General features: G+C 51.2%; 1 non-coding gene and 1 pseudogene across 1 annotated transcript; both read left to right on the forward strand.

The window, feature by feature from the left end:
• Nucleotides 1-2315: 2315 nt before the first annotated feature.
• Nucleotides 2316-2486, forward strand: LOC148663787 (U1 spliceosomal RNA). Its single transcript, XR_015938674.1, has one exon. It is a non-coding gene; the product is annotated as a U1 spliceosomal RNA (small nuclear RNA).
• An 8291-nt stretch (nt 2487-10777) lies between these two features.
• Nucleotides 10778-10896, forward strand: LOC148663788 (5S ribosomal RNA; annotated as a pseudogene).

The raw sequence follows: 10896 nt of genomic DNA on the forward strand, positions 1-10896 counted from the left end.
TTCATTTTTTTACCTCAAAGCTAGAAAACGTTTTGAGTGAAGAAGATAGGGAAGTACTTGAGAGGAATTTGACAGTAGAAATGCTGAGACAGGCTATGGAGAGCTTACAAAAGGGGAAAAATCCGGGTGCTGACGGGCTCCCTAAAGAATTTTACTGCACCTTTTGGGATCTGCTTCAGGATCCGCTACTGCTCCTATTCGAGGAAAGCTATAAGACAGAATTGCTGCCTGACTCCTTAAGAGAAGGCACTATCTCTCTCTTGTTTAAGAAAGGAGCAAAGAATGACATAAAGAACTGGAGACCCTTCAACCTGTTAGGCATGGACACTAAGATCCTGTCCAAAGCCCTTTTCCTGCTCCTACAAAATGTAGTGGCCTCACTGGTGGGGAAAGAACAGACTTGTGGGATAGCAGGACGCCTGATGAGCGACAACCTGGCCTTGTTGAGGGATGTCTGTCTGTACTCAGAGGATCGCTCCCTCCCTCTGTGCATTTTAGGTGTAGACCTAGAAAAGGCCTTTGACCGCCTAAACCGGCAGTACTTAACATCGGTACTTGAGCACATGAAGTTTGGCCCCATCATGAGAAAGTGGATTAACCTGCTGTACACAGGTAGCAACAGCAGAGTAATGGTTAATGGCAATAGATCACGCCCCTTTGAAGTCTGTTCAGGGGTGAGGCAGGGCTGTCCATTATCCCCCTTGTTATTCGTTTTGGCTATGGAGCCCTTAGCCTGTGCCTTGCGCCAGGATCAGGCCATTAATGGGATACCAGTGCCTGGAAGTGGGGGAGGACAGGTAAAGACATCTCTATACATGGATGACGTCACCCTGCTCCTCTCTGACAATGCCTCAATTAGCAGAGCTCTGCAGTGATGTGATCGTTTCTCTTTGGCTTCCTCTGCAAAAATTAACAAATCTAAGAGTGAGATTTTTTATCAGAACTGGAGGGAGCCAAAAGAAGGACATGACCTCAGGCTGCAAGAGAAGAGAATTAAGGTCCTGGGGGTGTATTTTGGAGAAGAGATGGGAACAGTAAATTGGCAGAACAAATTGCCAATCTTAAACAAAAAACTGATGCAATGGAAGGACCGAGACCTCACCATGACAGGTAAGGTGCTGGTCATCAAAGCCGAGCTCTTGCCTGTCTTGAATTTTCTGGCTTCTACCTTCCCAATCCGACACCGTGTTGCGGCGGTGCTGAGGAGATTGATGTTTCAATTTCTATGGGGTGGGAAGCAGGAAAGACTCAGAAGGGAAATAATGTACAGGCCGCTACCCTCAGGGGGGAAGTCTGTCCCAGATATTGCTACGAAGCTGCTGTGCATTTTCCTGGCCTCTGTGCTGAGAGGCTTTGCAACAGCACCTGCAGCGCATACCTGGACTTATTGTGCCAGGCTCTGGGTAGGTAGGGAGGTGTTCAGAGTGTGGGGTGTCAGACCCAAGCTGGATGTCCCACTCTCTGACACATGCCCTGCAATTTATGGGACAGTTAAAAGTTTTCTAAGATCTCACCCAATTCGCCATATTCCCCTCCGAGATGTCAGCGTCCAAAAACTGGAAGATTTCGTTGCACCCCAGAACAATAGGCAGACCCCTGTGGGCATTTTAACATCAGCCCAAACAAGGAAGGTGTGGAAACACACATCCTCTAAGTTTCTGTGCAACATTCACAGAGATTTAGCCTGGAGTGTCGTCCACCAGTGCTTACCGGTACGAACTTTCTTAGTTCTTAGGCCTCACCCCCAGCCCTCGCTGCGTTAGGGTGGGCTGCGGCGAGGAGGAGACTGTGACCCATCTCCTGTGGTCCTGCTTTTTTGCTAAGGCCTTCTGGGCACAGTTTGAAGATTGGTTGCAAGCTCTCTCGCCCCAATTTACCCTGACCGCTGCTTTCGTCATATACGGCATCTCTCCTGTCAAACTTCCTCCTGACGTGTTTGACAGGATCTGGGCCGTGGTGAACAGTGGGAAAGACGCCCTGTGGAGAGTGAGGAACATGGGGCTGTTCAAAAGGCATCGAGGTCCCAGTCAAGGCAGCAGGTAGCCTGGCCCTGTTCATCACCCGAGAGAACTATTACCTCAGAGATCTGTGGAGAGAAAGGAGGGAGGAAGCAGAAAATCTGTGGGAAATAGAGAGCATAGGTCAATATCTCAAGAAACTGTGAAAAACATTATCATGTTTAAGTAAAGAATGTGATTTGCTTCAGAAAAAAGAAATTGTTGCTATGTAACTGGTACCGTGTCAAAATGTAATAAGATGTGATCATATATACTGTTTTAAGTATGTATATTAATGTAAAGCATTTGTGATGCCCTGTATTTGATTGTGAAAAGGAAATAAAAGTTCTTAAAAATCGAAATCGGTTCACCCAGAGCGAGGCTCGGCCATTGCACTCCGGCTGTGCTGACCCCTGCGAATTCCCCAAATGTGGGAATCTCGACTGCATAATTTCTGGTAGTGGGGGATTGTGTTCACCCTCTCCCCTGATGTGCTTGGTCCAATATCAGATACGGAAGAGTTACGACACCACGAGCTGCGATAGGATCCTAGTTCGAAAGGAGTGGATTCCACTGCTGGTTCCCGGTTTCTTTTAGTTAGAGGTCCCGAGAAGCATCTCAAGCTGGTTACACTTCTCCTTCCGGACATTCATTCCCTTTTCAAAGTCAGTCGTTTTGCTGTGGTCTGCATTATTTAGGCTGATTATCGAGGTTAGCCTTTATTTGGTCATGGGGGCCTCAGTACTGTGTGCTAATTCTAAAGACAGTTTCACCTGTTTTCTGATTGCTATGTTCTGTACCAGTTCAGACATGTCAAATAGTGAATGGCTGTACCTCTGTTGTATCCGTGCTCAATGAATGAAACCAGTAATAAATGAATATATTGTAGCATTTATAGGTTCTTTTCAGAACAAAAGACCAGTAGAGACGCGATTAACAAACCAAGCGCTAGCTTTATTTGTTAACAACCACACAAAACCAAACACAGAATATACACGCACATGAGGAGACGGAACACGTACACATCTTTATGGTGGTAATTACTTAACAACACACTATACTCTTATAAGACTACACAGAACGCTAGAAATACTAGGACATTATTTACACAGGTAGGGTCAGCCGCTGGTCATCGTGCTGACCCTCAGACTCTCCCCGGCTACCACTCCCAGCATGCCCAGCGGTACTACGAGGGCCTAGGGGCGCTTCCTCCTCACCACCACCAGGCGAGGGTGTTACACTGCCCCCACCTGAAGCGTCTGGCGTCTCGCCGACGTCGAACACCCCCCTCAGGCTGTACTCGTACTCGGCTAACTGCTGCGGAACCCTGCGTGAGCGGCCGCTGCGCCGCGGTGATGGCTGGCGACCCATGGACGCCCCACTATCGGCCGGCTCAAGCCCCGGCTGCTCCTCTAGAGGCTCCCCACATGGCTCCTCCTCCCGGGCCCGGTAGGGGGCCAGGCCGTCTCAGTGCAGGACCACCACTCTCCCCCGTGTTCGCAACCGGACACGGTGGCAGACCTCGCCCACCACCCCGAGTACCTCAGCGGGCCCCTCCCAAGACGGCGCCATCTTAGGGCTGAGGCCTTTGCGGCGGCGCGGGTTGTACACTCAAACCGAGTCCCCGGGCTGGAAGGCAGGCCCCCTGCAGCGCAGGTCGTAGTACCGCTTCTGCCGGACCCCCGCCTGTGTCAGGTGGGTCCGTGCAAAGCTGTGCACCCGCTGCATCCGCTGCCGCAGGTCCCACTCGTAGTCCGGTCCAGCCGGTGGTGCCGACCCGTCTCCGGGCGGCGGGCCGAAGACCAGGTCCACCGGGGTTCGCATTTCCCGGCCCAGCATGAGCGAGGCCGGGGTGCACCCGGTGGATTCCTGGACCGCGGTCCTATACGCCCAGAGCGCAAGGGGGAGGTGGCGGTCCCAGTCCCGTTGGTGCCGGGACACCAGGGTGGCGAGCGTCCGATTAAACCGCTCCACCAACCCGTCGCTCTGGGGATGCAGCGGTGTGGTCCGCGTCTTAGTGATCCCCAGGCGCTGGCACGCACCCCCAGCCTGGCAAACATCCCCTCCAGCAGTGCATCAGCCACCGTGGGGGCACTCTGGTCCGGGAGGGCGTAGGCCTCCGGCCACTTCGTAAAATAATCCATGGCCACCAAGACGTAGTGGTTCCCGGCCTCGGTGCGCCGAAACGGGCCCAAAACTTCCACCCCCACCCGCTCCATAGGAGCCCCCACCTGGTGTTGTTGGAGGGGGGCCCGAGAGCGCTCGGGGGGACCCTTCTGCGCCACGCACACCGCACACGTTCGGCAGTACCGCTGCACGTCTCTGTGGCAATGGCCTCGGAGACGCTGCAGGGTTTTTTTACCGCCGAAGTGCCCCACGCCCGGCTGGCCGTGCACCGCGGCCTCACAGGGGCGCCGCGAGAGAGCGAGACCCCGCACGGTGCACGACAGTGAAGTCGTACTCCTGCAGGATCTCTATCCATCGCGCCATCTGCCCCTTCGGCTCCTTAAAATGGAGCAGCCAGGTGAGGGACACATGGTCGGACCTCAGCCGGAACCGGGTCCCGAACAGGTACGGCCTGAAGTGGTGGACCGCCGCCATCACCGCCAGGAGCTCGCGACGGGTCACGCAGTAGTTCCATTCAGCCCTAGTCAAAGCCCGACTATAGTAGGCCACTACGCGCTCCCCATCCGGCCCCTCCTGCGCCAACACCGCACCCACCCCCGAGTCACTGGCGTCGGTGTCGAGAACATACTGCAACCGCGGGTCGGGGTAGGCCAGCACGGGGGCCACCACCAGAGCTTCACCGGCCGAAGGCAGTCTCACAGCCCGAGTCCCAGTAGAAACGGCGGCCCTTGTCGGTTAGGCGGTGCAGCGGGGCAGCGATGCTGGCAAAGTCCCGGACGAACCCCAGTACGAGTACGAGGCCAACCCCAGAAAGCTGCGGAGCTCCGTGATGGTGCGTGGAGTCGGCCAGTCCCTCACTGCGGCGACCTTACCTGGGTCCGTAGCCACCCCTCGCGGTCCAACAACATGTCCCAGGAAGCTCACCTCCCACCGCAGGAGCTCGAATTTGCGGGGGTTGAGCCTCAGGCCAGCACGGCGGATGCAGGCCAGCACCGCCTGGAGGTTCGTCAAGGCCTGGTCTAAGCCCCGGGCATGAAGTATCGGATCGTCCAGATACAGCACACACTGGTTCCGCGGGACAGATGCCAGCACCCTCTCCATCAGCCTCTCGAACGTCGCCGGGGCATGGCACAGGCCAAAAGGCATGACAGTAAACTGCCAGAGGCCCTGGCCGATAGAAAAGGCCGTCTTCGGGCGAGCATCGGGAGCAAGCGGTACCTGCCAGTAGCCGCAGCGGAGGTCCAGGGAGCTGAACCAGGTCGACCCAGTGATGTAGTCTAGGGCGTCATCTATCCTCGGCAGGGGGTAGGAATCTTTCCGGGTGACCTCGTTCAGCTTGCGGTAGTTGACGCAGAACCTCCACGAGCCGTCTTTTTTTTTTACCAGTACAGCTGGCGCCGACCACGGGCTCGCGGAGGGCTCAATCACCCCCGCTGCGGCCATCTCCCGGATCTTTTCCTCGGCGGCGGTCCTCTTGGCGTGAACCATGCGTCCCGGTGGGATGCGGATGGGCCGAGCGTCGCCGGTGTTGATCTTGTTGGACCAGGGCAGTGCGGGTGCAGTCCTCATCTCTCGCCGCAAAGAGATCCTTGTTCTGGGTGAGTAGCTCCTGGAGCCGCAGCAGCTGGTCTTGATCGAGGCCCTCGCAGCTCCGCTGGTAGAGATCCTCAACGGCGCGCCTCGCTTCCACGCAACCTTCGGCCCCCGCCGCCGTCGCCTTGTCTGGCCCCCCGGCTGACTCGGGAGCAGGATCTGACACGCTCGCTCCTCGGCTCACAGGCCAGGTCTGCCCCGGCGACTGCCGCCGCCGCCGCCACTGCCTCTTTTTCTCCCGGCTCCGGCAAGCCCGCGTCCCTCGGCCTTCGCCGGGCCTGCCCTCCACCAGGTGCAGTCGCTCCCCCTGCCACACCAACTCCTGCCGGCTCAAGTCCAAACTGGCCCCCACTCGCTGCAGTACGTCCAGCCCCAGAATGCAGTCCTCCTGGATGGGTGCGAGGTAGCAGGGGTGGCGCACCGTCGCTGCACCTAGACGGAAGGCAAGCACCTGTTTCCCCCGGACTGCAGCGAGCTGTCCCGTCACGGTCCTTAGCCGCAGGCTGGAGGCCTCCCATCCTGGGGGGTTGGTGCCCTCGGTGTCGGGGAGGACGCCCGGCCGGAGTAGGGTTACCGATGAACCGGTGTCGAGTAGGGCCAGGCAGGGTTGGTCCTCGATTTTGCAGTGGAGGTACAGGCCCCGGCTACAGCCGACTCGCCCCACGGTGGCGTGAGGGGCACCGGTCTTAACATCGCTCTCCGGAGCGGGGGTTGAGGTGTTCGAGGGGCGGCCTTCCCCACGCTGAGCCGCCCCGTTCCCGTTTCCCGACGCCGATCGAGGAGTGTGAGGTTCGGGTGCCCGGCAGAACCGGACTCGGTGTCCCCTCTTCCCGCAGCGGTTGCCCGGGCTGGCTCCTCTTCCCCCTCGCTGGATCCCTCCGTCGCCGTCTCGGTCAGCCGGCAGGGCGCACTGCGTCTGCTGGCACTTCCAGTCACCCCGAACACGGCCTCAGCCCGTGTAGCAAGGGCCAAGGCCTGCTCCAGCGATGTTGGCGCGGCCAGCTGCACGTGGCGCCGCAGCTCCTCGGGTGAGAGGGCCTTGAGAAAAGCCTGGAGAGCCATCTCCCATGTTGGGGAAATCCCTATTCCTTCACTGCCATCCAAAATTGTGGCATACACCAAATGTATATATATAGTCTATATAAATTGCTACAATTTTCCATTTAGCATATTTACAAGTTTCAATTAAATATTTTCATTCGGTCTGCTAGTTCTACACCAGATTATTCACAGTTTATACAGCCAGGCAGGTAGCCTGCACAACACATAAACACGGCCCCTTGGCCACTGCATCAAGGGGTCCTGAATAATAATAACCCACCAGACGATGCCTATCTCCATGCTCCTGCACCAGCACAACGGCTCACAACCCATTTCTTTCACTTACAGACAAATTACATACAGATGATCAGTCTGAGGGAATCCAGTCCAGGGCCAGTGCCTGCAAGAAAGCTTGTCTCAAAACATCAAAAACGGTTTCTGCTGCAGGGGTCAAGGCAATTTTGTCTTTAGACTGCACTACCCCCCTTAAACCAATACGTCACTAGACAAGCTCGTTCTGAGAAGGCATTCACCCTGGCTTTATCATGTAGTTGGTTTTATACTCTTTTTTTTCCTCTTTAGATCCAATACTTGGAGTAGCCCGGCCTTATGGATTCCCTCATTAGGTAAAACAATCACAATATCACATAACTCTATTGAGTTAGTTTACATAAATGCTATTTCATGCAGTAATTCCTTATAAAATGCTGCAGTCTAGGCCTAAAATAGGTCTGGGGTGTCCCCCACCCACATCAGTAGTTGAAACTGTACATCTTTTCCCAAGCAGACTGTGACAGCTTATATTTGCTTTAAACACAACCCTTGCACCCCTTCTCCTGTAGCCTCCTGTTACCCGTTAGAAAACTTTATATCACATCTTTATGCTGTTTTAGTCTAAAAACAGGACAGCTGTGCTCCTGTGTCCCCCAGTTACTGCACACTGTAAGATTATTTCACTTTTATTTAAATCCTGAGATAAATTCAGGAAGGCTACAGAGGGGTTTACTAGATTAAAACTGTTAGTTCACGCACGGCTCTCGTTTCAGCTTCTGACATGTTCTTTAATTGTGAAATCAAGCCTCTTTCTTACAATTTCTCCCCAAAACACCTTTTTTTTAGTAACTGCACTATTAGCTTATTAGTAGTTTTGTCTTTGGGGTTTTATATCTCGGTATAACATTAAAGTCGCACAATAATTTGGACAAACTGGCGGCACCCTTTTCTCCTCTTTGGGAGTCTTTTTACCTCCCATTTGCAGCGCTCGCACTTCTGCATGCATGCTTCGCGAGTTATTAAATCAAATCTGTCTCCGCTGTCCGTAATATCAGGAAAGCATAGTTGTACATTCTTGGCAACATCATCACTAATTCCCACCCTTCTCCTAGATTCTCTCTTAAGGCGTTCTATTTCTTCTTTTGCTGTTTCTTTTTCTGCATATATAACTTCGTTTCGTTCAGCCATTGCTTTTAGCTTTTCCATCAGAGATTTTTGCGTCTCATCTATGATATTCTGTTGAATTCTCAAATATTCCTCTAAATATTGTTTATTTTTATCCAAATGTTCATACACTTTTCTACATTCCTGTTCAGCCTAAATTCCGTCTGACATATTTCTTTTAAGTTTCACTTTGGATTAATCAAACTTTTTTTTTTCTTCACACCAAACCATTTACATGTCTCCCACGCGCCCCGCGGAACCCCCCAGTCGAGACAAACTGACGAACTATCACAATTCGGGAACACAGACCAGGTTCCAAATCCTGGCTTTAAACACACAGTTGAATCGAGTTACCATTTTCGGCTCTTCTGCGAGTACAGTTCTAGTTACTACCTTCAGCCGTACTGCAGTCGTGTACCAGGATGCAACACCTGGATTGTTTCGCACGGGCAGGGCGAGACGCTATTCCTTCAGCTATCTCTTTTTTTCTACCCCACCTTCACAATACAGGCATCTAAAAACACATACACCATTAACTCATTTTTCTGTTGTACTTGCTTCAGCACCACAGCAACATGGAGAGGACAAGGGACTTTTTAGAAAAGAGGAGTCCTTACCTCTTTTTAGAAGCGGCCGCCTAACTTTTCCTCTCCATGTCCGTGTGGTTTAATTTAGATGGATACTTCTTCATCATTTGGGTCACGTATCCGCCAATCTGCCTCCTCCTTTTTAGAGGACGTTGTAAACCTTTAGGAACAATATAATCTAGCAACAAGGTTATGTCACTGTAATTAGGCTTAAGACAATCAAGAACAAGGCTTGCCTTTCTTCGAAATTCTTTACGGTCATCAGGCAATTTAGGAAAAGACTTAACTAATGCAAATAATTCACTAGGAGACCAATGTCAATGTACATATGCTGGAGTTCCTTCTGGACCTGTAAAAGTGCACATTAGCATTTCACGAACAAGTGAAAAGGCTTTGGCTCCGGACCGCTTTCTAGTTTCGGTGGAGACTTTTTCTTTTTAGAAGGCATGGCCATGACTTTAGCTGCATCTTGCTGTTCTTTAGTTTCAAGACTAGTCTTTTTTGAAGCTTCCCATTATTTCTGTGATTCCTCTTTCCATTACATAAGTTTTCCAATTCACTTTATTTCCTTTCGACTCCTTCTCTTCTAAGTTTCCCCTTCTTCAGGAAACTTCTTTTTCCTAATTCAACTTTCCTCTGTCCATTCTGATTCACTTACAAAGATCCTTCATAGTTATGGGCCCCTAATTATCATATATAAATTATGTGCAAGTTCCCTTACACCTATTACCCTAGCTTTACAGTTCATGAACATAAAACATTTTTTTTACTCTAACCCAGGCTATAATTGTTTCTCTGAATTTGTCGTACATGTACTTTTGCTGGACTGCTCGGTCCCTTTTTCATCTTTGAATTTTAATTTCCCATTTTTACCGATCGGTGCCTTACTTAGAACCTTATCACATCAACTACTCCGCAGAGCAAAAACCACACGTCTGTGTTAAGATAAGTTCTTTATATGAGTCCCAGACTCATCAAACCCGCGTGAGAACACCCCTGTGGCTCACTTCTCAAACTATTAATTTTTAAGGATCACTTACTGGCGTCAGACAGCTGCCAATTCTCCAGACGCGTTTCTGGAAGGATAAACAATTTATCCTTCGAGGTTCGTCCAATTTTGCTAAAATTGTCAGGGTCCGGATGGAGTTTCAGCAGCCGTTCGCGTTCAGGTTTCTGATCCCGGACAAGCCCCCAAATTGTCATGGAACTATCAAGGAAGCCACAAGAGAGAGTTCTCACCTGAGTAAGGTCTTTATTTCAATATTGCAAGCCCTGCTGCCACTTCGCAAAGTGCAACCAGAGACTCAATTTGTTACAAGCAGTACAGGGTTTTTAAAAGACGTTGCGCTGTAAAAAAGCTCAGCGCTTTGTCCCTTCTAAAAGTTCCCCTTTCCCTAAGAGAAAACAGATTACATCAAAAAGCGAGAGAAGAAGCACTAGATTTGTTATTCAAAGCTAATCAGTTACTTTCAGCTAATTCTAACGACCCAGACAGCATATATTGTTTTGGTACATTGTCTTCTAAAGTAACCTAAACAGTGTACTTTGTTGATGCACTGTTTTCTAAAATTCTGCACGTACTGTAGCACAGCATTTACATCCTTGAAATATATTATATTAAAGCACCAATATATTTTTTGCAAAGCTCTCTACATTTTAAGAAACAATTTACTTATTAGATTTCCACTTCAAGACTTGTTCGGCTGGCGTTCGGGGAGTCGCGTTTTTCAGAATTGTATTGAGATTGTTTTCCACCGAGCTCAGATGTCAAAGCACAGCAGCAGCTCTCCACAGCGATCCTCTATACTCCCGCAGCTCCGTCCTCATTGGAAGGAAGCAAGAGTGAAAGGCTGAAGTGAAATAGAGCGGGGACGAAGGCAGTGAAGAGAGAGAATGTGGGAAGAAGAGAAAAACGCAAGGGAAAAAAAGCAGCGTCATAAAAGAGGTGACGGAGCTGTCCTCTCAATAAGAAGGGTGCAAGCGAGCCTTGCTCTCGCTTACGGCCACACCCCCTTGAGCACACCTGATCTTGTCTGATTTCGGAAGCTAAACAGGGATGGGCCTGGTTAGTACTTGGATGAGAGACGTCCTTGGAATACCAGGTGCTGTAAGCT

Source organism: Lepisosteus platostomus, chromosome 5 (genome assembly GCF_059453375.1).
Source record: "Lepisosteus platostomus isolate fLepPlt1 chromosome 5, fLepPlt1.hap1, whole genome shotgun sequence".
Classification (NCBI taxonomy): domain Eukaryota; kingdom Metazoa; phylum Chordata; class Actinopteri; order Semionotiformes; family Lepisosteidae; genus Lepisosteus; species Lepisosteus platostomus.